Below are 27,497 nucleotides of genomic sequence, written 5' to 3' on the forward strand. Positions count from 1 at the left end.
ATCCAGTGGTAAAACAACGCTGCAACTAATTGTTTTTCTTTCTCGGATGTATTCTGTGACAGACAATCGAAGTATTTCCGATTTTTTTAATTGACGAATGTATGCAGTGTCTCCCACCTGACGAAAATCTTGAACAGTGGCCAATCGCTCACCTGTCACAGCGGAAACTGACAAGAACGATCAAAAGGAAAATGTGGAACCCTGAGGACACCCACAAAGTCACGGAAGCAATATATAAGGTGAGTCCATTTACATTTTGTCATAAATTACACTGAATTTGATCCAGATTCCATGCAACAGGTGTGTTTCTCCACAGATTTAACAAACAGATTTTACAGATGTTTAAAAAAACCAAAAACAAACATAACCATGCTTGACCCAATTTAATCACTAACCGATGGTTTGTTGTAGATGTATCCTGATATATCAGTCATAAATAGTATACAGTTCCATCGAATGATTACAATATTGAATGACATAAAGCTTGCCAAAAAATAAAAAATAAAAAAAATATCTGACGGAAGAAAATATGAGTCCATTTTATCCATTCCCCTCCTTTCTATTATTAACCAAATGCGGGATCCTAAACAAAATGAAATATGTGTGTTTAATCGCTATGATCCTGAAACAAAAGGATTATGTCAAGGTTATTTGATAACCCTTGAATACACTCAGACCATGGTATCAAAAATCCAGTGATAAGCCTTTAGAAGTTGGAAGCATGATACAACACACTTGATATGAAGGTGCAATTTCTATATTATTTGCACACAAAGTATTGAAGATGTGCACAAATTAATTTTAGGGCCCCAATTTTAGGATTGTTTGGAGTTTTTCATAGCTTTTAGATGTTTCCCCCAAATACATATTTTGACATGCCCCCCTTTTCACACGTCGGTACTGTCACACTACACCATTTTCATCATAATAATTAAAAGGGAAATGTTTTTGAAATCTATAAATTCACCAAACTGTTAAATTTGTTTTAAATTATGATTGAAATGTACAAGATTCATGGGATCCTTGTTACATAACTTTATACATAATTACATTTTTTTTGTAACTGACTTATCATTCTGTTTGTAATGCTGTCAACAGGAACAAACAGTTGCTGATCTATGTTCACAGTAATCCTGGTAGTGGTATGCTGCTACTCTATCGGCCCAAAGTTAAATGTTGGTACATTTAAGTTATTTTTTCTTTTCAGAATATCACCAGCAATTTTAATAATGGAGTACGCCAGATATTAACAGCTGGAAAATCCTATCACAAGGCACTTGTTGGTATGTGCGGGTGGTGATGTCATTGTTTTATGATTCTGTATGTTTCATTAGTGTGTATGTTCTATGTAATGTTAGTTGTTTGCAACTGAAAGTATATTACCAAGATTATTGGATACATCTATGATGTTTCCATAGTAACTGTCTGCGTCTACTGTTCCAGTTATTGTTGAGATGGGAAAATGCTTACTGACTTACTATATTTGAACTCTTGCTTGTGACTGTTACATATGATATATTTCTTTTTCAAAAGAGATCCTCTCTAGACTTAGCTGCTCCTGGCTGTTGGCCCAGGGTTTCAGTAAGGATGGTCTGACAAGGCAAAAACAATTTTTTTGTGTTGTACATTTTTTTATTGAAAAATATTGTTACAACCGTTTTAGGAATTTAAAATGGACATTTTAATGCTTATAAGGACCCCAAGGAGGACACTTTTCAAAGCACCCGTGAAGGTGCCGAATAGGCCTTCAGCAACCCATGCCTGCCATAAAAGGCGACTGTGCTTGTCTTAAGAGGTGACTAACGGGATCGGGTGGTGAGGCTCGATGACTTGGCTGACACATGTCACCGGTTCCCAATTGCGCAGATCGATGCTCACATTGTTGATCACTGGATTGTCTGGTCCATACTCGATTATTTACAGATCGCCGCCATATAGCTGGAATATTGCTGCGTGCGGCGTAAAACTAAACTCACTAACACACTCACTCTTTCCAAAGAATCAGAAACCTGTACAGGTTTGTTCGAGTTTCGAATACTACAGACTAGTAGTGATGTATCAGTAACAAGGTCCTGGATAAGCCATAGTTAAAATAGAAGTACTCTATATGTTACAATATGTATTGTTTTATATGCAGAAATTCTGCTACACTGACCAAGTTTGTAGTTGCAGTGGTATCTCTTATATGCAGTTTGCTGATAGATTTTCAGTGTTTCAAAATAATGTTTGCGAGGAGGTGTGTCTTTGTTGGGTGGGTCCTTGAAATACTCCTCTGTGGTACATCTTCTTGATATTAGGTTTCCCTTGATTCTTTTGTTTTTAGCAGTATCATTCTGACAGGGAAGCTATGGTTTTAATATTATCTTTTAATCTAGTTATGTTATAGACATGTTGTTATTGCTTGTAATACTGTTGTATTTTGTAGGAATGACATCATCATTCGTTTATTGAGGCAATCGGCAAAGTGGGCTACGCCTGTCAAGTGAATGGCCAAGGAGGGACAGATGAAATAGGTAAGGTTTCAGAGTATGTACAATCCCATTTAACAGGTCAGAACTTTTATTATTATTTGTACGGTAAGTAACCAATATTGACCATGCTCATTACTTTCTTCATGTGAAATGTTTGTGCTTCAGTGACTATGCTTACTGAAGAAATTTGTTTTGCAAAGTTACAAACAGTCACTCATATTATTATCCACTGTGTACAGGGCTTCAAATATCAACCATATAAAATTTGATTTACATCATTGCTAATTGTAATTCTAGCTTTCCAATTAACTGAACTGGTTACATTACTGCACCCATATCCCAGTGGTTGTGAAAGAATTAGCCGCATGAATTCATGCAGTTTGTACATCGATTTTATTATTCAATGAACCAAAACAAATACACAGGCAACCCTTAGAAGATTGTTCAGCTTTACTGAGAAAGCACAGGGATACATCTATACCACTGAATGCTGTAATACATCTCAAGTTGAACAACCCCCTCATGATGGTGTGACTTTTCAGGTGGTGCCATTCTGAAGCTGGCAGACATACAGAAGGAGATGTATGCCAAAGTGGAAGAATGCGTGAGTACCCAACAACATCTACTGTCTATAAAAAGAGCGGCAAAAACCTTTTCCATTTTCTGAATTGATCACTGTTAATAGCAGAGGCAGTTTCCTTCGGTAGCTTTATATCCTAAACATAAAGAAAGTTTGCTAATCTACTTCATTCAAAAATGGTGGCAGTAGGAGTTTATGAAAAGGTGAACATGTCCTGTCCCACTGATGGCGACCATCAGCACATGCAAAGGCCTTTATTTTTTCTTATCCTGACTCATGCTAATTGTTTATCTCCTCTTCCCTGGCGAAGGTAGTGGAACACCTGAAATCCCTTGAAGTTCCCTTCTAAATGAAGCTGATGTAAAATACACTCACCCATGTGTAGCCTCCCTTTTCCCGCGCCTAGGTCATGTGACAGGCCATGCTTGTCACTCTCTCCTTATCGCCTGACGAGGGTGGCTGGAGTTACCTGGAGTCTCCACTAAGGCGATAAGTTATTCAATTATTTCGGTCCTTTAACTATATTTATGTCGCATGCGGTATGTAGTTTATGTATATATATCACAATTTGTTTATTCATGATTATTGTGTGTTGATATAGCACGTATTTCTTCAACCGAGACTTAGTCTCATTTGATGAAATCGTATTTACAGTGTAAATAACATCTATCAGTGGTTGACCCACTTTTAGTTTTGCTGGCATGTAAGCCCTTATGTTCTTCCACTATGTGCTGTGAATTTTACAGAAATGTATCTGTTTCAGAATTTATTGTGTAAATTCGTTCTTCGTGAGGGACAGGCAGTGTCGTCTTTCATTAGTCATGTGTAATCGGATGATTTAGCCTCGGTAGCCGTTTCATTCTCAGCCTAAGAAGCCTAGATCACCATCGTCGTCGAAGACAAAGTTGCCTGCTACGAAGTTGTTGCTGAATCAACACTCTTCGATGAAGAAGTTCTGGTGGGACGCGTTTGTCCCCCTACAGGAATGACATATCTACAATCTTCAACTACCTAGACAGTTGCTCCTAGATCGGCCACGACAACATCGTCACTGCTCAGGATCGGCAGACAACGTAGATTTAGTCAGTAATCAGCCTCGGTCATCACAGCTGACATCTGTGCAAGTCATCTGTCACTGCACACAACGCAGCCATTCGACACATACACCTATATGCAACATGAGCTTGGAGGTCAACAACGAACAACGAAGACTACAATCTTCAACTACATCGACTGCTGCTCCGTGTGAACTCTGAACTAGATCTGCACTCACTCCAGAGGATGAAGAGGAGGCGTATGCACGCACCTGCACAGGAAGATCATCACCATTGTCCTTATCATCCACCTACGTCGAGTGAGCGCACCCGCTTTGGTGAGTGAACTCACAGGTCTACTCGCCAATGAAGACGATCTTCATCAGTCTCCCCAGCTCCAGTCCGGACAGAGAGATCCACCTACGTCGAATGAGTGCACTCGCAGGAGTGAGGATTCGCGCTTACGTGAGTGCACTCGCAACAGTGAGGAGTCACGCTCACGAGAGTACACTTGCACCAGTGGCGTTTGTCTTCGTCACTCTACCCAGTTCATCGAAGGCGCTGTCAACAATCATCAACCCCCTTAGCTGTGGACTCTTATAGGAGGGATCGTCATGACGGAAAGAGTGCTTCACACTCATGGAGGGATGAAGATAGACATTATCGAGTGTCGTCATCGGGGGAAGCCCTATTTTCGGACTCTGAAGTTACATCATGGATCATGAATGGACTTGACTTCAGCATCCAAGGACTCTAATGAAGCTAATATTACATGATGAAGGATGACGACATTGATGCACTTACGTTCCCGCCGATACCTCCGATATCTACGATTCCTGAGATGTTATCTTCGGCGTTTAAGTCAGCAACCAAGTTTCAACAACATCATGTACCATCATTCAACATTCATCGCTTCCCTCTTCATTGTATATGGAGCCCTTCGTCACAACACCGAATGTTTATAAATAATAGTCCCACCTGCAACAAATCTTACAAGGTAGACGACAAGAAACTTACTCAGCATTTGTCACTCAGATGACTGATCAGCAGTTTATGTCTGAACACCTCACCTCAACTAATGCGGGACAGAATCTACTTCGTCGACAAGATTAATGACGTAGCAAGGATGGTCACCCACAGAAGTCATGATGATCAAGTCCACTGACACCTTGACAACGGTGCTGAAGTTGACCAGTCAGCGTTAGACTAACAAGTCCATGTTCTCCAGAGTCCAGAGAGAGGAGGTAAACATTGAAGATTAGGGTCTGAACAACTGGAGTCTTCTAAATTCTGCCGTTCCCACAGAACCGTCTCAAGTGGGTGGACGTCTCAATTGGGGAATACTCAACGACGAATACATCACGAGGAGTCTTTGAGATGACTTCAAGGTACCACTGCAAACTACACCATGATCACAAGAGATGACGGTATTATTTTCGGGGAAAGAATTCCGACACATCTACCTTGAAGACAGTCTGTCTACTTCAGCTTCAAGCGACGGAAGTTTTTTCGCATGCTTTACTCATCTAGACACGTGCTCGCCAAACAGCAGGGTTACGGACAAGCCTGAGTGCTAGAAAGGGTATCACCGTTTGAACAAGATTTCACAGTGATCAGTTGACTGCTACACCGGTGACATTACGTCTACAACCTGATTTGTCCCCAAGAGACAACGCCCTGCTGGTGACATCACACCTTCAATCTGATTGTTCCCTGAGAGACAATGCCGTGCTGCTGACATCATGTTGTCAGTCTGATTGGTCCCCAAGAGACAATGCCCTGCGCAGAATGTGATGTTATTGTCCCTGTGTCAGGAAGTCGTCTACGTTAATCTTTCACACTTGCAACGATGGACAGATGTTGATAACACACTAGATTAGCAGTCTACAACGTCATTTGATTCTTCAGACGGCATAGAGGTCTTCTAACAGCATATCCAGCGTTGCATATCATGAGGTCTGCAGCAATGAATGACAGTTTCTAATCGGACAGGCAGCCAGCTATAAATAGACTCCCTTCGCATGTCAACTTGCTCATAGTGAGCAGGGTTGAGGATCTGAAGACGAAGAATGACGTATCTTCATGGCATACAAGCACATCGTGAGAGAAGTCAACTCAGTCTACAGTTGTACTTCATTGTCAGGCTACTAACTCAGCTCGGATGACTTGTGAATCTAAATTCCTTTGAATTGGATTCATCACTGCGTTGAAATATATCGCTGTCCCAGAGGTTCGGTGGGTCACAGGTCAAGCCGAAGTTCTACTCTCTCTGTTACCACTACGACAATGACGATGTCTTCTCGGTCTGCTCATGTCAGCTCAGGACATGACCAGACGAAGATGCCTACAGCTACTTCTATGACAGCGATTCCCGAGTCACGGTTTCAAGTCTTGATCGGTTTATGACGCTGGACATCTGAGATAATACCCGCTTTGGTGGACTCCCCAGTTGAAGGCCTGCTCAGAAACTTATAAGTTACAGTTGACATTCAACAACCATCTCTATTTAGACACGTCTCTCGAAGGATGGGGTGCCCATCTAAGCAACGAGATTGCAGCAGGAATCTGAAAGAAGGAAGATTGCTCTTCCTATCAACCAGTTGGAGATGAAAGTAGTGATGTATGTTATCCATCACTGGTTGACAACACTGAGAGACAAGCTACTGATGATCCACACAGACAACTCACCCATGGCTTTCTACATAAACAAGCAAGGGTCAATGAGATTGCCATCTCTACTACACCTGACGTTTCAACTCTTCGACATGGTCGACAGTCTGATTCTCCAAATAAAAGCATGTCACGTACCAAGAGTCTGCAACATCATGGCAGACGCCTTATCTCGTCCCCTTTGTCCATCACCAACAGAGTGGATGCTGCATCGAGAGGGATTTCAACTAGTCAGCCAATCATTTGGATCACTGGAAATTTTTTGCAACAAGGTTCAACAAACAGACAACAACCTTTGTATCACCGGTACCAGATCCTTTAGTCTGGGTAACAGACGCTGTCAGCATCCCATGGAAAGGACTAAATGCATTCGCGTTTCCTCCCTCCAATGCTGCTACCAAAAGCCATTGAGAAAATAAATAGATCAGGAGACTACAACTCACTACAATCTTGGTCGTGCCTTACTGGCCAATGAGACATTGGCTTCCAGCACTCAATGAGGAGTTAGGACAACCAACACTACAACTACAGATTGGGAAAATTTTCTCGTACATCCTCACACAAAATAGGCACACAGCAACCCATCTGCATTCCGACGAATCTGTTTAAAATACAGAGGATACTCGAGCACAGCGAAAGCAGTTACCATAGCCTTAGTGAAATTCACTTGCACCCTTTATGATGACATGTGGAAGCGGTTTGAGACATACACCAAGAAGAAAGGCTTCACAGCGATGACGACAACATATCCGCAGATTGCAGAATATTTATGTCACCTATGACATTCCAGAGGTCTGATAGGCTCTACATTATCTACATACTTGGCAGCTCTCAGCTCAGTCATCACCATGGAAACAGGGACCAGTCTGACTAAAGTACACGAGCTACTTGCTTTGTTACCCTCCTTCAAGTTGGAAGATCAACAACGTAGATTTAGAGCTCCAGCATGGGATCTAAACATCGTACTTCAACGTCTCACAAGTGATGTGTACAAGCCGCTTGATCGGACCTCACTTGAACTGGTAACTCAGAAGACGCTGTTTTTACTTGCCTTGGCTGCAGCTGCATGAATGTCAGAAATTCATGCTCTGGACTTCAAATGCATGATTTTTGATGCAAATCATCATCAGACAGCTCATCTAGGTCTGCGATGGCATTTTCTTGTGAGAAATCAATAACCAGGTCAACCGGATAGGCAATTTCATATACCGGCACTATCTTTAATCCCTGGACCCCATGATACTCAAGGTTTATCATTATGTCCAGTCAGAGCATTGAAGATATACATCGCACGTACCAAGTCTAGAAGACAACGGTTTTAAGCGCCTGTTTATGCCTATATCTACTGAGACACTTATGCAGGTATCCTGCAACACTATCTCAGTGTGGATCAGAGCTGTTACATGGAGAGCCAGTAAAGCAGCAGGATTGGAAACTCTGTGAGCCACCAACCCACATGAAGTCAGAGCCTTGGCCTCTACACTAGCGCCACATGGGAATTGCTCGCTATCAACTATAATGGAGGGCTGCTTTTGGAAGTCAAACACGGTGTTTGCCAACCATTATCTACATAACATGGCCACGGAGGACGTCTCTGGCATTCATCAGTTTGGGTCTCTTGTCGTTGCTCAGCAACTAATAGTTCTATGAAGGCGTTGAATTCACTCACTCATTTTATCACGGGGAATTATTAGACGTAATTTTGACAGCAAACAGAATCCAGCATGGTCTGACCCACCACCGTTTCTGTCGGATTCTGTAAGCAATTAGCTTGAGTCAGGATAAGGAAAAATATGTAATTTTCTGAATAGAATTGATATTTTATACTTATCCTGAGTCATGACAAAAGCCCTCCCAGCCGCCCCGCACAGGCACGCTGAATTCCTATATTCGCGTGTCGGATCATATACAAGGAGAGAGTGACAAGCATGGCCTGTCACATGACCTAGGCGCGGGAAAAGGAAGGCTACACGTGGGTGAGTGTATTTTACATCCGCTTCATTTAGAAGGGAACTTCAAGGGATTTCAGGTATTCCACTAGCTTCACCAGGGAAGAGGAGATAAACAATTAGCATGAGTCAGGATAAGTATAAAATATCAATTTTATTGCATAATGTATCAGCTGAAACAGTTAAAGATGATATGGTACATGTCAAAGCATGTCATTCTGTTTGAATATACACTTGACATGAGAACAACTGGTGTGTTTTTAGTAAAGATAAATAATGCTTCTAACAAACTTTCGCAGTGTAAGAACATGATTATTATCTTCTGTGTTTGAGTATACTGATATTTGCTTTGCAAATATTTTACTGTATACATGTACAGCTCATCTGTTATTGCAGTCAATTCTGCAACAATTTATCCTCTGTCCCTGACAACATGTCAAATGGCATTTTTAAAATAGGAATCCTGACAACAGTGACTGTAGTAGGCTTTTCATTTTCAGACAAAAGCACTGTTTTCTGAAGTGATCCTGCCACTAGAACATCGACTGGAGAATGACTTCAAGCATGCCTATGTATGTCTACATTATCTGCTCAATGAGTTGTTGTGGTGTGGGCTTCTTACTGGAGAAACATCTGTAAATGCTGCATTGTCAACAGAAATGATGCAAACCTTTCTCATGTAGTTAAGCATTTAAATCCAGACACTACATGTCTTTTGTGACATATGTTATGTTTGGGATTACACCTTTCTCAGTAAAGTCCAGATTCTAGTACTTTCGATGGGTTGAGTTCGAATCAGAATTCAAACCCACACTCTCAGAGTCAGGCACCTAATCACCATCACACAAAGTCAGTCGCCTAACCCACTCAGCCACAAGAGCTTGTGCTATCCAAAGAAAGTACTAGATTATGTATTGAGAAAGTTTAATCCCAAATATAAGATGTAACATTTGACCACTTTTAATATAGCATTGTGTAATGAGTGCGTGTCACTGTCTCCAGGCAGAGCACAAGAAGTACCAACACGGACACAAAGGGTACATCAGCCCGTACATCAAGGCACAAGAAGCCCTCAAAAAGTTCAGGAAGAAAAGCAAGTCCAAATTTACTTTTGATGACTCCAAGGAAGCTCAGGTAGGATATCCACTGGACCCCTCTCTGTGTGCATCAGTAACTTCAGGATAAGGTAGTTTGTAGAGGTTGAACAAATTTCAATAGTCCTGGTCTGAACATGGTCATCTCAGAAATCTCTTGAAAATGAGCATATGGCAGTTTTCTTTACGTATATCTGATGAAACTTTGTTAAGCTTAGACAATTTTTATTTCTTGTGAATAGGATTTACATGGGCAGTCCTAAATATAATAAAGTAAATAGAAACAGTTTTTATCGTTTGTAATGTTTTTTATTACCTTGGATAAATTTTCAAGATAAACAGCAGTGTATGTTACATTTCAGGTAATTATAAATAATGGTGCGTTGAATTATGTTTACTTCTGTTTTGTTTCCCTCAAACAGTGTATTCTTGTATAGTGTATTTAATGCCTATTGCTTTTTATATACAGTGAATATAGTATACATTGTAGCCTAATTGTAGATATTCTTTAGCACTAGAAGAAAATATGTCACATACAATTGTTTGAAATTGGCTTTGTACTGAATTTTGAAAAGTGATGATAAATCTGTCTGGTATGAATCCTTGTTTTGTTTTTCAGTATATGCGAGCCGTTGCTAAATGTCAAGAGAAACTGACAGAGTTCAGAACACAGGGCCTGAAACTTGTGAGTTCTAAACTTGTACATAGTTGATGAAAGTAGAGCATACAGAGGGACAAAATGTCATCATTAATGAAACATAGATTAGAGTTATGCCCCTTGGACAGATCTGGACATGGTTTTACCAGGTCCATAAAACTAAGACTCTAAGAGCCACTGGTATTCACTCAGAGCTCTCTGAGAGTCATGAGATCAACTTGGGAAGTTATGTGTAAGTCCAATCTTTAATACTTTGATGATAAACACAGTATATGAAATTCATGCCAGATTTGTACAAGATCACAGGGCTGATAACTTTTAAGACCTTCCATCCCTAATGAAAACCAACCAGTTGAATCAACAATATCAAATACTGTTCTTTGATTAAATGCAACAGATGAAATGGTATGTCTGATGAGTTTAAGTAAATTCTCTCATCTTAGTTCTCATCAACAGAGAAGCATGGGTGAGATAAAAAACTAATTATCCTCAGTGCAATGTTCTTCCAAAATTATTTGATGTGATAATAAAGCACATATAAATTATTATTCTGCAGATATTAACCTGTTGTAATTAAATTTTTATTGTGTTCATTAAAATTCTAGCAATCTGATTGGTTAACTGGGAACATTTCTTTTGATTTCATTTCCCAGTGAATCTAAAAAAATAAGCCACGCCCACTTAACCAAACTACTTTTGGCCTGAGGAATGTTGGGGAATACCTTTACACAGCGAGGGAATTCCCTTGCACTCGGGTTCCTTAATGAACTTTGGATAAACATTGAAGTGATACATTGTGGTTAACATAAAAAAACAACTCAAACTTTTTTGTAAATTTTAATAACATTGTAATGCCTCGACAAGAGCATGCGCACGTTGGAACATCAGTTCATGGCATCGCAATCCCAGTCACATCACAACCTCTTTCCACTTGTGGAAATACTGTTGTCACTAACAATCTCAGTTCCACTAACTTCATGTCATCGGGGTTCATTTCCAATTCTCACTTTTCAAATTGTGTCTTTCAGTTCGCTGGTAATAATTCAAATGTTTGAACTTGAAACTTTGCCATTACCGGAACGCGTCACGTTGTGTTGTTCGCTCTGATTCGCTACCCAATGTTAGCTTGGTTGATTGACAGCTGTTTGAGGGTGCTGTATGCTGATTGGCTAATGGTTTGGTAGGCGTGTCACTCTATGTAAATGAGTCACCTGAGTCATGTCACGTCATTACCGAATTCTTACAGCAAAAATGTTAATCGGCGGTAACAAAGATATCTGTTTCAATGAATTTGATTATGTTTAAATAAAGTATTGTATTTGTTGTTAAATTTCATTATAAGGATTGACTGTGTATTTCTTTTGTTACATTGAGGTATGAAACTAAAAACCAATGTGCAAAGTGTATGAATCTGCAAAGTGTATGAATCCGCATAGCGGATTCTTACAAAAAGTTTGCACATTGATTCTTAGTTTCATACCTCAATGCAACGAAAGAAATACACAGTCAATCCTTAATTGTTTATATATATTGTTGAGTACAGTTGTGACTATGAACACATTGCAGGCTCTTCTGGAGGAACGCAAGTGTTACTGCTACCTACTGGAGAGACTAACAGCCTTTGCCTCTGTACAGACTTCCTACACAAAGAAGGTGAGTTATGTCACCCACTGACCCCTGGGTTTCCACTTGTTGTGACTGGTCAAAATGAAGACAAACCTTTGAACAGTGCAAGCATGATGGGCCTAGTGATTAAAACTTGTCATGCTGAAGACCTGGGTTTGATTCCCCACATGGGTACATTGTGTGAAGTTCGTTTCTGGTATTCCCACCATAATTTGCTGGCATATGGCTAAAAGCGGCATGAAACCAAACTCACTCTCCAGAAACATGAGGCTTGGGCTGATCCGTTTGACTAGTCCGAAAAGGTAATAAGGAACTAGCTGTCTTATTTCATTATGCCTTAGTCTCGTTTTTTTAGAGTGTAGTAACCTGGTTAAGACAATTTTCGTATTAAGTGGATAGCCTTTAGTTTCTGTGGATTGTGATTGCTCAGTCAAGACTGCCCTTGAATGTGAATCAACTTCCAAAAGTTGTTCAGAAGAATCCTGATCAGTTATGTGAAAGAGATGTTGGTACAGAAAGGTTCTGTTGTATTTCTACCAAACAATGGTCATATAGATGTGAGTACCTGGTTGGACGAGGATGCTGTCATTCATAAAGAAGAATGAATTAAGATGACATGATTAGACATGCGGTAAAACAGAGTTAATACTAGACTGCCAGTGAATCAACAATGTGTATATTTTCAATCATTTACTTCCATGATTGGGATATAACTTGTCCTTTTCCTGCTGATGATGTGGGTACAGTTGCAGGCTTCTGGCAAGCCATTTTCGAAATGTTCATAACCCTACGTACTTCTCAAGCACATTTTTAACACATTGGCTACGATAAAAATTAAGAATTCTTAGGGCTACAAATGTTTTGAGAATAAGGGATCATAGTTCTATGACAATCTTAACTCTCTACTTCAATATAGATTTATCAAAGTTATAGTTTTGTGATCGTTTGTTCAAATGTTTTCCTTCATTTAAAGTACAATTGAAAAAGCTAAAGTGGAGCAGTATATATTCCTAATCTATCAGCAAAGTCATCTGGCCATAGCTTGGTAAAATGGGGTACTTTTTTCTGCAGAATTTCAGTAAATGTTCTGTTAGGATGAGAAAACTCCATCATCTTTAACAGTGTAACAAATGTTATATTTGGGATTAATTACAGATTCTGGTAGTAATTTGAGTTAAATCCCATCTGGGATTCAAACACTGTGGGAGTGAGGCACCTCTTCACCAGCTCATTAACCATGTATCAGTTTTATGGGTTACAGAATTCTACAATAACATAGTAAGACAAAGGGCCATATATAGATGACATTATGTCTGAGGTTTGATTGTATTCTCTTTTCTGTTGTGACGGGATCCATGAAGGTCCTGGGGTAGAAAAGGCCATCAGCAACCCATGCTAGCCATAAAAGGCGACTATGCTTGTCGTAAGAGGCGACTAACGGGATCAGGTGGTCAGGCTTGCGGACTTGGTTGACACATTCCCAGTTTCACAGGTCAATGCTCATGCTGTTGATCACGGGATTGTCTGGTCCAGACTCGATTGTTTACAGACCGCCGCCATATAGCTGGAATATTGCTGAGTGTGGTGTAAAACTAAACTCACTCACTCACTATGTTGTCATGGACACCATATTTCATTTTCAGCAGATCAGTGGAGGTAATCTGGCTTGCCATGATTGATATAGATGCATTTTAACACATTTATTTCTGGATGTCACTGGAGTCTCTCTCTGTGCTTTGTGATCTCATGAACCCATGATAACCCATTTTCATTTTTTAACTCATCTGCTGATCATCTCTTTTGTTGTAGAAACTGTCATGTAACCATGGTAATCAGTTCACTTAACACATCAATCATCCTCATCATTCTCATTCTCTTTTGCCAAGATGAACTTTTAGCTCACCTGACAGCACAGGTGATAATGTTTTTTGATTTTCTACTTATGATCGTGGTAGCCTAGTGGTTAAAGCCCATCTCGCCTAACACCCAGGTTGGATTCCCCTCATGGGCCCAATGTGTGAAACCCATTTCTGGTGTCCCCCGATCTGATATTGCTACTGCCAGAATATTGCTGTGGCATAAAACCACACTCACTCACTACTTGTGATCTTTGATTTATTCACAGTGATTGTTATCTTAAGATCTGCACTTCTTTGGGCTTGCTTCCCAAGTGAACCTTACATTGTGTGCTATAACAGAATACTGATCAAAGATTGCATTGAACAAATCTGACTCATTTGCTCACTCACTCACTCATGCTGTCTGTTAATATGCTGCTATATTCACACCAGGGCTTTAGAGGGCATAATGGAGTCATCTCATGAATCTATTCTTAGCGTTAATGTAGTTGGTTTTGTTTGCGTTGCCTTTCTGTATAAGTCATAGATGGTTCTAATGTGTAGAAATAGCACAGCTTTCTTTTTTACAGCCTATGTTTCTTCAGACCATCATCAATAGTTCACAGTATTGATACTACATTCGACCGTCATCCTTGGTTACATATGTCATATTTGCAGCACAGTGGCACAGAGATAGTGAAATTCTGTCAATAAGGTTCATCATTTACATGAATCTTTTGTGAACCCTGACCATGGTGGCATTTGCAACAGACAGTTGATGGTAAAGCCGTGGACCAGGGTACAAAAGGAACTCTGATGAGTGAATATAAACTGAGCACTCATTGGTCCGTTGGTTAGTATATTCACTGACATCCTTCTCCCTAGAAACAGGCTGTAGCTTGGTTTCTTTTCTATAAACTAGTGTGGGGCATGGTGGATGACCTGTCTAAGCTGTTGGCAAGTGATCCGGTGAACTTGAGTTGCCGGGATCAAGCCCACCCATGACCAGGAGTGAACATCTTTGTGTGCAGACTCTTTAGGTTTTGTCTCAACCTCTATTGTACAGTACACAACCCTGTGCACTTAAAAGAACCCATGAATCTGTTGGTAAATGACCGGATGGTGGTCACATGAATACATGCACACAGTCAGCTTCAGGTACAGCAAAGTGCAGTAAACATGGACAAAGTACTGTTACTATGTGTCCTAGTCCACCCAGCTGTGAATGGGTACCTCGTAAAGATGGGAAAACCAACTCAGTGCCTCAGTGCACCCTAGTGACTTTAAGACTTACTTGATCCCCAAGGAGTTGTGGTTGATGATACAATGTGCTGTTTGAGGTTGACATCCAGTGATCGAAGGAATAACAAAGCTGAGCTGGATGTTGGTGCTACGCAAATATTTGCATAATATTAATAATAAACATTAACTGCTGCAAGCTGACAGTATGTACATGGGCTGATGAAGAACTCAAGGCTGTGAATTAGTGATGTTGAAACATTGACATTTTAGATATAAATAGATGCATATTATTAATATACTAGTAAGATTATGTTTTATGCATGATGAAACCTAAATAGCATGTGTTTGATATACGCTTTTTATTCATATCACGTTATGATAGTGGTTGTGCAATTCTGAGGAAGTGCTATGGACTCTCTTGTTTCTCAATGCTTGATGCCGGATGATAGTCATGAAAACAATACTGTTGTTTTCTCTCTGTTGATCTCATCATGTTTATGCTAGGTTAATCAATGGAAATATTAAGGAATATTGTTTTGTTGACAACTTAGGGCAACTTGCAGTAAATTTTATAACAAACAACAAGGATTTTGAATGTCAGCCTCGATCAGTGGTAAGATGCCTTTGTTGTTCCCTAGATAATGTTGATGTAAAACAGAAATATTCACAATACCTTCACAGAGATGAGTTTAGATATAGTGCTAATATCAATCACTGATAGTCTGTTAGCACAGTGGAAGCTGTCAAAACAGGCATTTGTCCAATCTGGAAAGTTGTCAACACCAGCTTAAAATCTCAGTCCTGTCCGTGGCTTGTACATTTACAATCAGGTCTACATTGTGGCATGTTGTCCCAAATATGTGTGCCGGTTTAGGCAGCTTCCACTGTTGCTTCGTTACAACTCATTTTGTATATTCTGCCTGAAAAGGACTGCCCGTTAATGTTGTCTTATTTGTGAAGTATAACATAGATACATATGTCATCAGTGTCAGAAACACAACGAATAAAGCTAACCCCAAGTGAAAAAGGTATCTGAATTAAAACATTATGTTTTTCTTCCTGATATTTATTATCTGTGACATATTATTTATTTTGTAGGGTTATGAGATGTTGGCATCAGAAATACCACATTGGAAACAATTGTGTTCACAACCTCATATCCTGCCTCGATCAGCAGATCCACTCGTCAACAGACGCGTAAGACCTTGACCTTCTTGATTATCATAAAAAACATGATAAACATGAACTCTGAAATTGTTGTTCTTAGTCAACTGTGGGATTGTGTCTCATGTTTACTGTAAGAGATCTGTAATTCCCCAAGGTTCACAGAATGGCTGTGAAACGTTGAAATTTTGGCAATCCATAACCTGAATATAAGATTATTTCCTCTTGTTGAAAGTAAAATGTTTCAACATTCATGAAACTGTTGTAAATCTACTAGTACTAAATGTGATTCTTAGATATGTTGTTATTTGGACATGGTATGATTATCTTAAATATTGATAGTAAGTAACGCTTTGGCTTAAACACCAACAGTTTTACTTAAAACTTTTATCTCACTCATTCTGAGATGAGATAAATCTTAGATTGGTGATCACCAGTTTACCTGGTCCGGCCTAAAACTTTACATGCAGTTTTTTCTGATTTTTCCTTGCTGTGTGTTAGTATTCTGTAAATGTCTCTCCAGGATGAACTAGTGATTGATAGTATGAGAATCAGAGTGAGTGAAATCAACCAGCCAAGGGAAATACTGACATCCTGTAAAGGATGCAAGATTATGACTGTAATAGTTGGGAAAATGGAAACATCCCCTTTCTATTTCTGTTTTAACTCATGATGAGTGAACAGTGTGTGAGTTCATAATATTTTAGGAGCAGAGACGTGAAGCCATGGAGAACTCCCAAAAGCACCAGAACGGCATGGTGTATCCTGGAGACGGCCACTATGGCAGCCCATACCACCGCCCCACATCCTCCACTGAGTACATGAGACAGAAGTCTGCACCATCTGAGTATGCTGTGCCTGCTGCCATGCCTGTAGAGAGTAGGTGGAGCTTTCTGAAGTCCGATGTTTGTCAGTACTAGTGGGCCAGAAGACAGCTCAATATGGAAGGAAAACTTTGTGTTATGGAAGAAATTTTTCTATAACACAAAGTTTTCCCTCCATATTGAGCTGCAATAAAGAGGGTTCATCAGTATGGGTTGGATATTCCAAATGTGAGCCCTGGAGCTATAGGGGATATGAGTTGGCCTTTCTGAGCAGACTTCATTAGTTATTGTCAGTGTCATCAAAAAGGTAGTAAGTTATCAACCAATTTATTTTGAAACAATGTCACTATGTCACATAGTGCACATATTCTAAATCAACACCGCTTACTGAGTTAATGTCACTACACCGAGATCTGCCATGTCAATAGTTACGTGCCTGATATTTCAGTTTACAGTAATATTGTCCTAAACCCTTTGGTTCATCATTCTCGGTTTTGTTTCCAGGCAAGACGTTACCTCGTGGCCTCCCATCAATGACCCAGGGTTCTCCTGCCACATCTAATGTACAGGCAATCTATGCCCACACTGGCCGTGGGGAAGACCAGTTGAGCTTCAGTGATGGGGATGTTCTCACCCTCATTGGGGAGAAGTCGGATGGATGGCAGTATGGCCTTAATGCTCACACTGGAAAGTAGGTCGTCGCTACTTGCAGTTGTCATATGTACATTTCAGTAGTTTGAAACTATTGCTATCATTGTAACAGATAATGGGTGGGGATGGGAGGACTGGGGCTCACACATCATGCCCATGTGGACGTTTGAACCCAGGTATTCAGTGTGACGAGCAGATGATTTAACCACTTGGCTACCCAGCTGTCCCTTGTATGGTGTAGAGTGATGGCAGCTTGCAAATTTCTAAAACATGGACTTGTCATTGATGATGAAGAACTAGCTTTGCAGTCACTTCTCTTGGGCACATGTGATCTAGTTGGAAAAGACACTGCCATGCACAGTTGTGTCCCTTACATTTGTCAGGATCTTGTTCTGGTTCCAGGTTCTGATTCTGACACTGCTGTTGCTTTGTCTACTTCAAAAGACAAATACAAAAGACACTGCTGCATGTTCTGGCTATTGTTTAGATGTGACTACAATGTTTAACTTACATTCTTGCAGGTGTAACAGTGTCCTTATAATCAATAACTTGCATTGCAGAGTTGTTGCCCATAACTGTAGCCCGGATCTCTTTTGTAAGTGAGTGAGGTTAGTTTTACTCTGCTCTCAGCAATATTCTAGCTATGTGGCAGTGGTCTGTTAATAATCGAGTCAGGACCAGACGATCCAGTGATCAGCATGAGCATTGATCTGCACAACTGGGAACTGATGACTTGTGTCAACCAAGTCAACATTCTTGACTACCCGATGCTGTTAGTTGCCTCTTACGATAAGCATGGGTTACTGAAGGCCAATATTATAACCCGGACCTTCATGGGTCTGTTTCATCTTCCCTGCTTGTTTGTTCAAACAACCATTTCTGTTTGGTCTCGCACATGAAACTTGTATGTCATACTACTGTTTCAAGTGTTATTGAATCCAGTTCGTTATACTTTGACAGATTTGGCTGGTTCCCCCTGTCTTTTACTGATGCTGTTGGAAGCAATCGACACACAGACCACACTCAACTGTGAGTCACACACTGTCACACTCACGTCCACACAATCAGGCCTTTTTGTGATTGTCATTATGGGCAGTTCTGTGACACGATTGTGATCTTCAGACTAACGGATTGATCATGTTGGTAGATTACAAGTAGGTAGTGGAATGACAAGTAGTTTGGGATGGATAGATGCCTTGATCATAACAAACTGCTCTAAACTGAACAATCCTGACTCTTAAGGCTTAAAAATTATGAGAATTAATTTTCAGACAAGAACTTTTAAAAAATGGTGTCGGCATCATTTTTATTGTGTCTTTTTCTACCTTGGACATGGCCATCCCACATAATACATTTCTTGATAAGTACAGTAGTGGCAGTTTGAAGCAGCCTTTCGTTTTAGTGGTCACCATGGTAACTCTTGAGGCAGGAAGTGCAAGGTTTTTGTATGTTTTATGTACAGTGTTTTTTGATTGTCTTCATTCAGCCTCCACCGTGCAAAGAGTATTGGCGACTTGCTGGATTCCCGGTCCCAGATCTCGGACATCAGCATCAGCTATGAAGTGGACATGCCCGGTCGGAGCCGGCGCCCCCGATCACTGTACGAGAGTTCCATGGTTCGGCATGTCACACCTACGTCTCAGGTCAGTGGTCAGTGAGGGAAAGGGGCACAGAGTGTGTACTGGAGATGTGATCTTTAGTATTATCTTACCTCACACATGAATGTCACTTTCTGACTGGCTAAGCACTATTCTATTATTTTTAATGTATCCCGCTTGCAATCGATGTATTATTTTCAATGTACACAGCTGGGAATTCCGAACTCTTCTGGTGCTTCATGGTAGTACTCCTTTGCCTCGAATACCATTGAATCATGCATGAAGCACAGAAATTACTGATGTTTTGCAATTGAAAATCGATTGAAGGGAGATTACTCTCAATCTGTTTACCTTGTTTCATCTGCAAAATGGCAATTCGACTCGCATTCAACAGAAGTGCTTCAAACAGTTCAAAATTAAAATCCTGTTTATGTAAAACGTGACATTATTTAGAACGAACGTCACATTGTACTTTCATTTCCACCACACGTGACAGGTTTCATAGTCTACATTTAGGGGATGTGCATAGTACTGCATCTGCTTGTTCTTGAAGCCTGCATGGGGCTGTGTGGTAGTCTGGTGGTTAAAGTGTTCACTCGTCATCTCATTATGGGTCATTCCACCAGTCAGGTGCACTGAAAGTTTTAATGTGTTTTACTGATTGTGCAACCTGGAAAGGGTTAACTTGAGATGCCGACCTCTATGATTTTATCGTAGTCACTACAAATGTTATCCACAAACTATGCTAATACAATTGCACTAGAAATTCTATGAAATTTGAATAAAATTTGTTAACATTCAGGTATATAGACAAAAGCATATATATTTTCACCGATTACACAAATGTAGAGCTGATAATTTGGAAATCTGCTGTAGGAGGCATGTGAAATTTAAGCTTCACTCTTGATTATTGCCATATCATTTTTCTCACAATCCATCATGATTTTAAGCATTTTGAATATTAATTTTATGGCCAAACTGCTAATTTTGATCCTTGAAACTGTTTGCAACACTTTGAGTTGGCATATTTGGTTACTGTGTGCATTCTGAATGACAGTAACGTAAACATTTGAAATTGATGTGTTTCCATAGTCTGTATAGTACTGCCAGACAGTCTCGACTATCCATCTCATATTTTCATTCTGAGGGTAGATAATGGTTAGAGCATCAACTGGTCATGCTGAAGACCAGGGTTCAATTCCTCACATGATCACACTGTTTGAAGCCCTTTTTTCGTGTCCAATGCTGTGATATAATATTGCTAGAAGTGGCATAAAACCATAATCACTCTCTGTACTGTTCTCACAACCCATGAAGGTCCGGGGTAGAATCAGTCTTCAGTAACCCATGCTTTTTGCCACAAAAGGCGACTATGTTTGTCGTAAGAGGCAACTAAGGGGATTGGGTGGTCAGGCTCGCTGACTTGGTTGACACATGTCATCGGTTCTGCAGATCGATGCTCATGTTGTTGATCACTGGATTGTCTGGTCCAGACTTGATTATTTACAAACCGCCGCCATATAGCTGGAATATTGCTGAGTGAAGCAGCGTAAAACTAACGTCACTCACTCACTCACTCACTCACTCACTCACTCACTCACTCACTCTGTTCTCACATTTTGACTTAATACTTTGTGAAAATATTTCAAAGTTCATGGTGACATTTAGTTTGTGTGAAGGACATTCCTTCCCCAGTTGTGGACGTTGGTTTAGTAAGGTGAAAGGAGGGGCGAGCACAGGTTGTTTCTTCTAGACCCACTTGAGGTTGACAAAAAATTTATCCTCCCATCAAGTTTAAGATGTGGGTAGCAGAATTCCTCTGATGCATAGTTTTGGTGTAACTATAATATCATAGGAAGCGATTTTAATGTGAAATAACACTTAATAATTAATTCTGTTTACCTGTATTGTAGTATTGCACAATAAATTTCAGTGCATAGTGAAATTTTTATGTTTGGAAGTTTGCCAGCATATTCATCAAATTCGAAAAAAAATTCTGATCTGATATTGTTGTCAAAACTGTGATTTGTCTATTGTATTCGTAACTGAAATTCTGACACATCTAAGAAACAAACATTTGTACACATTTCCCATGTACTGTGAGAAATCCAGCACTGTGCCTCTTTGACCATGACCTCCCGACCTTGCATTCCAGCCCTCTATGCCCATCACAACCTCTATGTCTCCATGGTCGAGTCACCTCTACCACACAACCAGTGGTGACATTGCCCCTCATATGATGTCCTATGGGGGGATGGGGTCAGACACCTCTTCTGCTCGAGCTAGTTCCGGCTTTCATACCCTTCCTCGACCTTCACCCCAGGTTGACATGGGTTCCCAGGAGCTGTACCAGACCCTGCCTGACCCCTACTATGACCCCAAGGTACTGCATGCAGCATGTGGTGCTCGGTCCTGCATGCTAGTTGACTTTATATTGGCTTGACAGTTCCTGTTGTTTTTGTGGTTGGGCAGGTTTAGGGAACAACCGTATGATATTCTGGGGCAAGCGTGCGTGCATGCCTACCTGTGTGCATGTTATTGTGGGAATTAATGTTGTGTATGTTTCTTTAGAGTGTTTTAAAATGTTTCTGAATGGGAGAACCATGCTGTTTGTTTTTCTCAACCTCATTTTTCTGTCTCATTTTTTGTTCCATGGTGCCAGTCATCCTTCAGAATTGGTCGATCCAGACTGATGTGATGTATCAGGTGCCCGGACTTACAAACTAACTGAAATCAACAAATGTGAATTTGAATCTTCAACGTCCATATGTTGCCCACCCAGCTATCATTTGTCCACTTGTCCACCTGTCTGTGTTAAAGCATATTTATGTAATTGTAATGTAATTCTGTTTTACTGCTCTTTCAAAAGCCAAATTGTTCGATCATGCTATTTGAATAAAATAGTATAGTGTCATAGTTCATTCCTGTGCATTAGTTGGACTTGAACAGGGAATCCAAACAAGTCATACACATTGTCAACATGAAAGTGTTGCTGTTGAATTTTGATGCTTTTGAATATTTTGACCACATATTGAAAATTTTAGGATGCGTTTACTTACTAATGAGCTGCATAAGGTATGAATTCATTGACAGCGGGCAAGGAAAATCCAATGTCCAACATGCAGTCATTACCCTCTATCAGCAGTGGGAAAACTTCAGATTAGAATACTAAATATGGCATACAAGGTTCAGATTCACATCATGAAAATTTCATTTGAAAGAAATTGTGTCAATTTAAGCTATGAAAAATCTTCATTAAATGCATTTAAAAAATTCAGTTGATGCGATTCAGAGTCTTGTCCTTGAAATGTAAAGCCAGGAGTCTGTTCAGGTGAACATAAACCTCACACAATGTTACATGAGAAAGCTGAATACTTACAATACAGCAGGGATAGCTGCAGTAGAGTTATGAAGAATCTATCTGTTTTCTTTGAGTGTCCATGTTATTTTTGCAAATGGATGAAACATATTGAAGTGACAGTCTGAGAATACTGGGCAGTGTTCTCAGGCTGAACTTTGGATAATGAGTCTTGTAACATGATTGGATTCGTCCACGTGTTGTTGGATATGGCCAGTAGTTATAGATATTTGAAGATACACCTGTAATTTTATGTGCCGCGAATGCAATATTCAGCTCGACACACTAGGACAAGCTGTGTTGAATAATACTGGCAGACAGTCATCTGGAATGTTGCTCTCTATTTTGTTCATTATAGACCTCTTTGTGTTCCATATATATCTGGACAATTGGTTGGATATTTTGGTGTTTTCAGAAGTCTCATAATTGTCATTTGGCTCCCTGAACTGTTTCACATATGAATTATGATTATGTGATAACTCTAAAAACCAATTCCCCCAAATGTCGAGAACGTTTATGCAAAATTTATGAGTGAAATGTAGACCTTGATACAAATGTCAAAGGTACAACAAATGGTCTTGTTTCCATGGTTACAGAGAAATGATGATTGCAAATTTCAGTTAAGAAGCCTGGCTAAATGCTATGTTTGTCTTGTTCTTTATCCTTGATGTTTCATGTTTGTGGTTACGAGGTGCTGTTGTTTGTGATTTTTGCGTGTTGTTTACAGTGATGAGATGTGTTGTTTGTGGTGACGAGGTGCTGTTGTTTGTGGTTAGGAAGGGTGCTGTTCGTGGGGATGAGGTGCTGTTGTTTGTGTTTAGAAGGGGTGTTGTTCATGGGGATGAGGGGCTGCTGTTTGTGGTAATGAGGTACTGTTTGTGGTAATGAGATGCTGTTCATTTTAATGAGGTGCTTTGTTCGGAAATGCATTTGTTTTTGTTTACAGTAGTGCATGCAATCTGGTGTTAGAAGATAGAACAACTTCTCTTCTTCTAATGTTCTTGTATCCTTTACCATTAATATCTTTTACTAACATGTCATAGTTTTCAAGAAACTAATATTTACTTCTAATTCTTCTGGAGATGTGAAAGAAAGCATTTTTATTTCTCAAGTTTAAGAGATATTTCATAACAAGCATTCGAACATGTATGGCATTAGCAATATCTCATCCTACATGCTGACTAACTGGCTTATGAATTCCACCCCTCTTCTCACCTTTGACTCATCTACAGTTTGCTTTAATCTCAGTTGCTGTCACAGAACGTGATCCTGAATATCATTAAAGTAACAAATTGTTCCCATTTCCTTCAAACAGCATGGAGCTCCCTTCCTGGAGATGAACGTTCTTACAAGGAGACCATTGCATGATTCTGCCCCTCATTCTCTCCCCTACCCTGCTGCTCCGACACAACCACGCCCACCCCACCCTCCACCACACCCACCACATAATACTGACCTTGGCACTCCCAGCACACCTAAGCATGTCCTCAAACCTTTGTCCCGAAATCCAAGCGTGAGAGAAGTTCCATCCCAGAGCCCAGCTCATAACACGATGGATTCCACATCACGAAACTCAGCCATGATGGCATCTCATCTTTCTAACTCTCTTTCTGCTAATCCTTCCTCTGCTCCCCTTCCACCTCCCCCGCTTCCTCCTATGAATCCTCTCTCCACTTCCTCTTCTGTGCACCCTGTTTCAATTCAAGGCACCACTCTGTCTCAGATCCTGACAGGTCAGGGTGAGGTCCACACGCTGCCCCGTCAGCATGACCAACATTACCAGGCTGGACTCCATCAGCAGGTACCACAGGCTGCACAGACAGCACAGGCTCCACAGGCTCCTCCACCACCTCCACCACCGGCCACAAGCCAACAACAACAGTGGTCTGGGAATGCCTCCCCCGGATTCCCCCCACCCCCACCACCAACTGACTACATTGAGGAAGAAGAACAACTGTAAGTACTCATATGAATGGAGGGCTTTGCATGTGGAATAGGTGTAAAGAGAGTGTAGGCATGGCACAGGTGTTGATGGAGCATCTTTAACAGTCAAACAGGCGTATAAAGGATCTATGCCCAATCAACCAGATGTATGAGGGGCTCTGTGCTCTTTCAACAAGGTGTATAAGGATGGATCTTGGTACTATATTGAGAATTACCTTGATATGGGTAAAATACCAATTATCCGGAGCAGTATCATTCACACATCCTCTCACATCCCGTGAAGATCCATTTTAGAACTGATCTTCATTAACCCATACTTGTTGTAAGAGATGACTTACCGGATAGAGTGGTCAGGCTCGCTGACTTGCTTGACACATTTCATAGAATCCCAGTTGCATAGATCGATGTTCATTCTGTTGATCACTGGATTATCTGGTCCAGACTCGATTATTCACAGACTGCTGCCATATTGTTGGAACATTGCTGAGAACAGCTTAAAATTAACTCACTCACATAACTCTCAGGTACTGAGGATACAGGATTTACACCACATTCAGCAACGTTTGCACTTCTCTTCATTAGAACAGCCTCTTTAGCAATATATTCTGTAGTATCTTGTGTTGGTAACTCTTATGTGTATCCTTGTAGCATGTTTATAGAGTGGTTAGTAGTATATTACTGTCAGCAGGTGGTATATCATTTCCTCTTTTATTTTATCTATTCTAATCATGGTATTCTTTATTCCAGACGCAACAGGAATCCTATGTTTGCAAATGTGGCTTTGCGTAAAACACTTACCAACGATCGATCTGCCCCACGCCTGAAGTGATCTGTCATCTTTGTGACATCATTTCACCCACAAAGTCATTCTGACAATCCTTACTTACATAAACATCAAAACATCGAAACCACAACACATAGCATTTTAGTGCAAATCTCACATGGAGATGTAATTTTTTAATCATGAGTATCCAATCAGAACAATTTCAGTCAACATGCTTTGATGTGTTTAAACACAAAGCTCACCAGCTTCCATGTGTCCCTCTATTTTAAGCTACATTTACAGTCTGATGTGAGTCATTGGTCCAAAGTCTATTTCAAGTGAAGTATTTGTTGGTCTTGTTAACTTCACATGTGACACTCTCTATATGCAACCTCATCCACTAAACAAGATCTGACAAAAGGGCCAAGTTGAGGTATCGGTAAAGATTTCTTCATCAGTCAGTTGGCATACAATAACAGTTTTCAAATATACCATTGGTTATATGTGTTGTGATTCATTTATCCATATCTTTCTTGAAATCCTGAAAAATTTAACAATTCATACTCATGCAATGTCACGTCTGTGTGTGGCATTTGAAGTTGGTGTCACAAACAAGCAAGACAGATCTACTGATATGCCTGCTGTATATGGTGATAAAGAGGTTCAGGAAATGTCTTATGAAGCTGACGATCATGTACAGAGGGTTTTAGGGTAATGTGTAAATAATGCTTTTTGTATGAGAATATTCATCTGTTATGAGACTGACAGAAATCTGTTTTGCATGCAATGTTTTGTTGATGTGTAAATACGGTCAACCTTAACTCTGTGTTGGTCTATAGCAGATTTTATTGACCAGTTATTCAGTTTGTCTTTTCCTAACAGATCCCATGTCTATATTGATTGCTTAATCAAAGGACACATGTTGTGATAGATATCAGACAAACATCACTTCTTAAGACTTTAGCTGTTAAATATGGGTACTCATATTTTAGATTATGTTCGTATCTTCACATGTTGGAAACTGGAAAAGTAAAGGTTTTGTGGCTGCTGTTGTATTCAGGTTTATCAAATCCAACCAAAAGAGCATGGAAGTTGCTGAATCAAAAACATAAGTCCTCAAATCTGAAAACATTGTGGTGGAAAGCTGTTTTACAGATTTTTGGGGATTACTATTCATGAACATTATAGCGGACTGTTATGGTGTTATGTTCAGAATGGAAAATCTGTTAGGAAAACAGTATGTGACAGTCTATAGCACAAGTCAAAATCAGAATCTTTTATAGTGAGCTGTACGTATCACAACTGCCAAAGACAACTTCATTTCTGTCTTTATGTAACTAGATGTGCCTGAGATCCAAGGCATATTTATTACTCTTGCCAAATATCACATAAGACCATCAGAAGACTCATGACATATGTCAAAGATCTCGTCAGTTCTGTCTTATTGTAACTAGATGTGCCTTTTCCCAAAGATGTATGTATTACTCTTGCCAAAGGTCACACAAGATTTATCATTATGAAACTAGATGTGCCTGTGATTCAAGACAAATTTATTTCTCTTGCCAAAGATCACATAAGACTTATCAGAAGACTTATGTATCACAATTGCCCAAGATCACATCAGTTCTATTTTATTGTAACTAGATGTGCCTTAGACCAAAGACACGTTTTTCTCGTGCCAAAGATGCACCTTGATCTGCTATGTTGCCATCACTTGACATGTATTTGTATCGCTGTACATATTCTACTTTGAAGTATGAACGTCACATTTCTCACACTGTCCATACACATGATGCTGGAAAGGTGATAGGATTTATTCCCACATAGTTTAGTTTTGTATTTATTTTTGATTGATTTTATAACACTGGCCATTGAACAGGATGGTTTATAGGTTTGACCAAATACAAACATTCAGAGACCAGTGAATGTCTGAATTTTCTCTGAATGTTTATGAGAGAAGGTCACCCAAAGAAGTCACTGATATTGGCATTTGCATAGCAGAATATTTTTACCCGAATGCTATTAAGGTGTCA

General features: G+C 40.0%; 1 pseudogene; it reads left to right on the forward strand.

The window, feature by feature from the left end:
* Positions 1-25,593, forward strand: LOC137285080 (BAR/IMD domain-containing adapter protein 2-like; annotated as a pseudogene).
* Positions 25,594-27,497: the final 1,904 nt, after the last annotated feature.

The sequence above is a fragment of the Haliotis asinina genome, chromosome 5 (assembly GCF_037392515.1).
Source record: "Haliotis asinina isolate JCU_RB_2024 chromosome 5, JCU_Hal_asi_v2, whole genome shotgun sequence".
NCBI lineage: Eukaryota > Metazoa > Mollusca > Gastropoda > Lepetellida > Haliotidae > Haliotis > Haliotis asinina.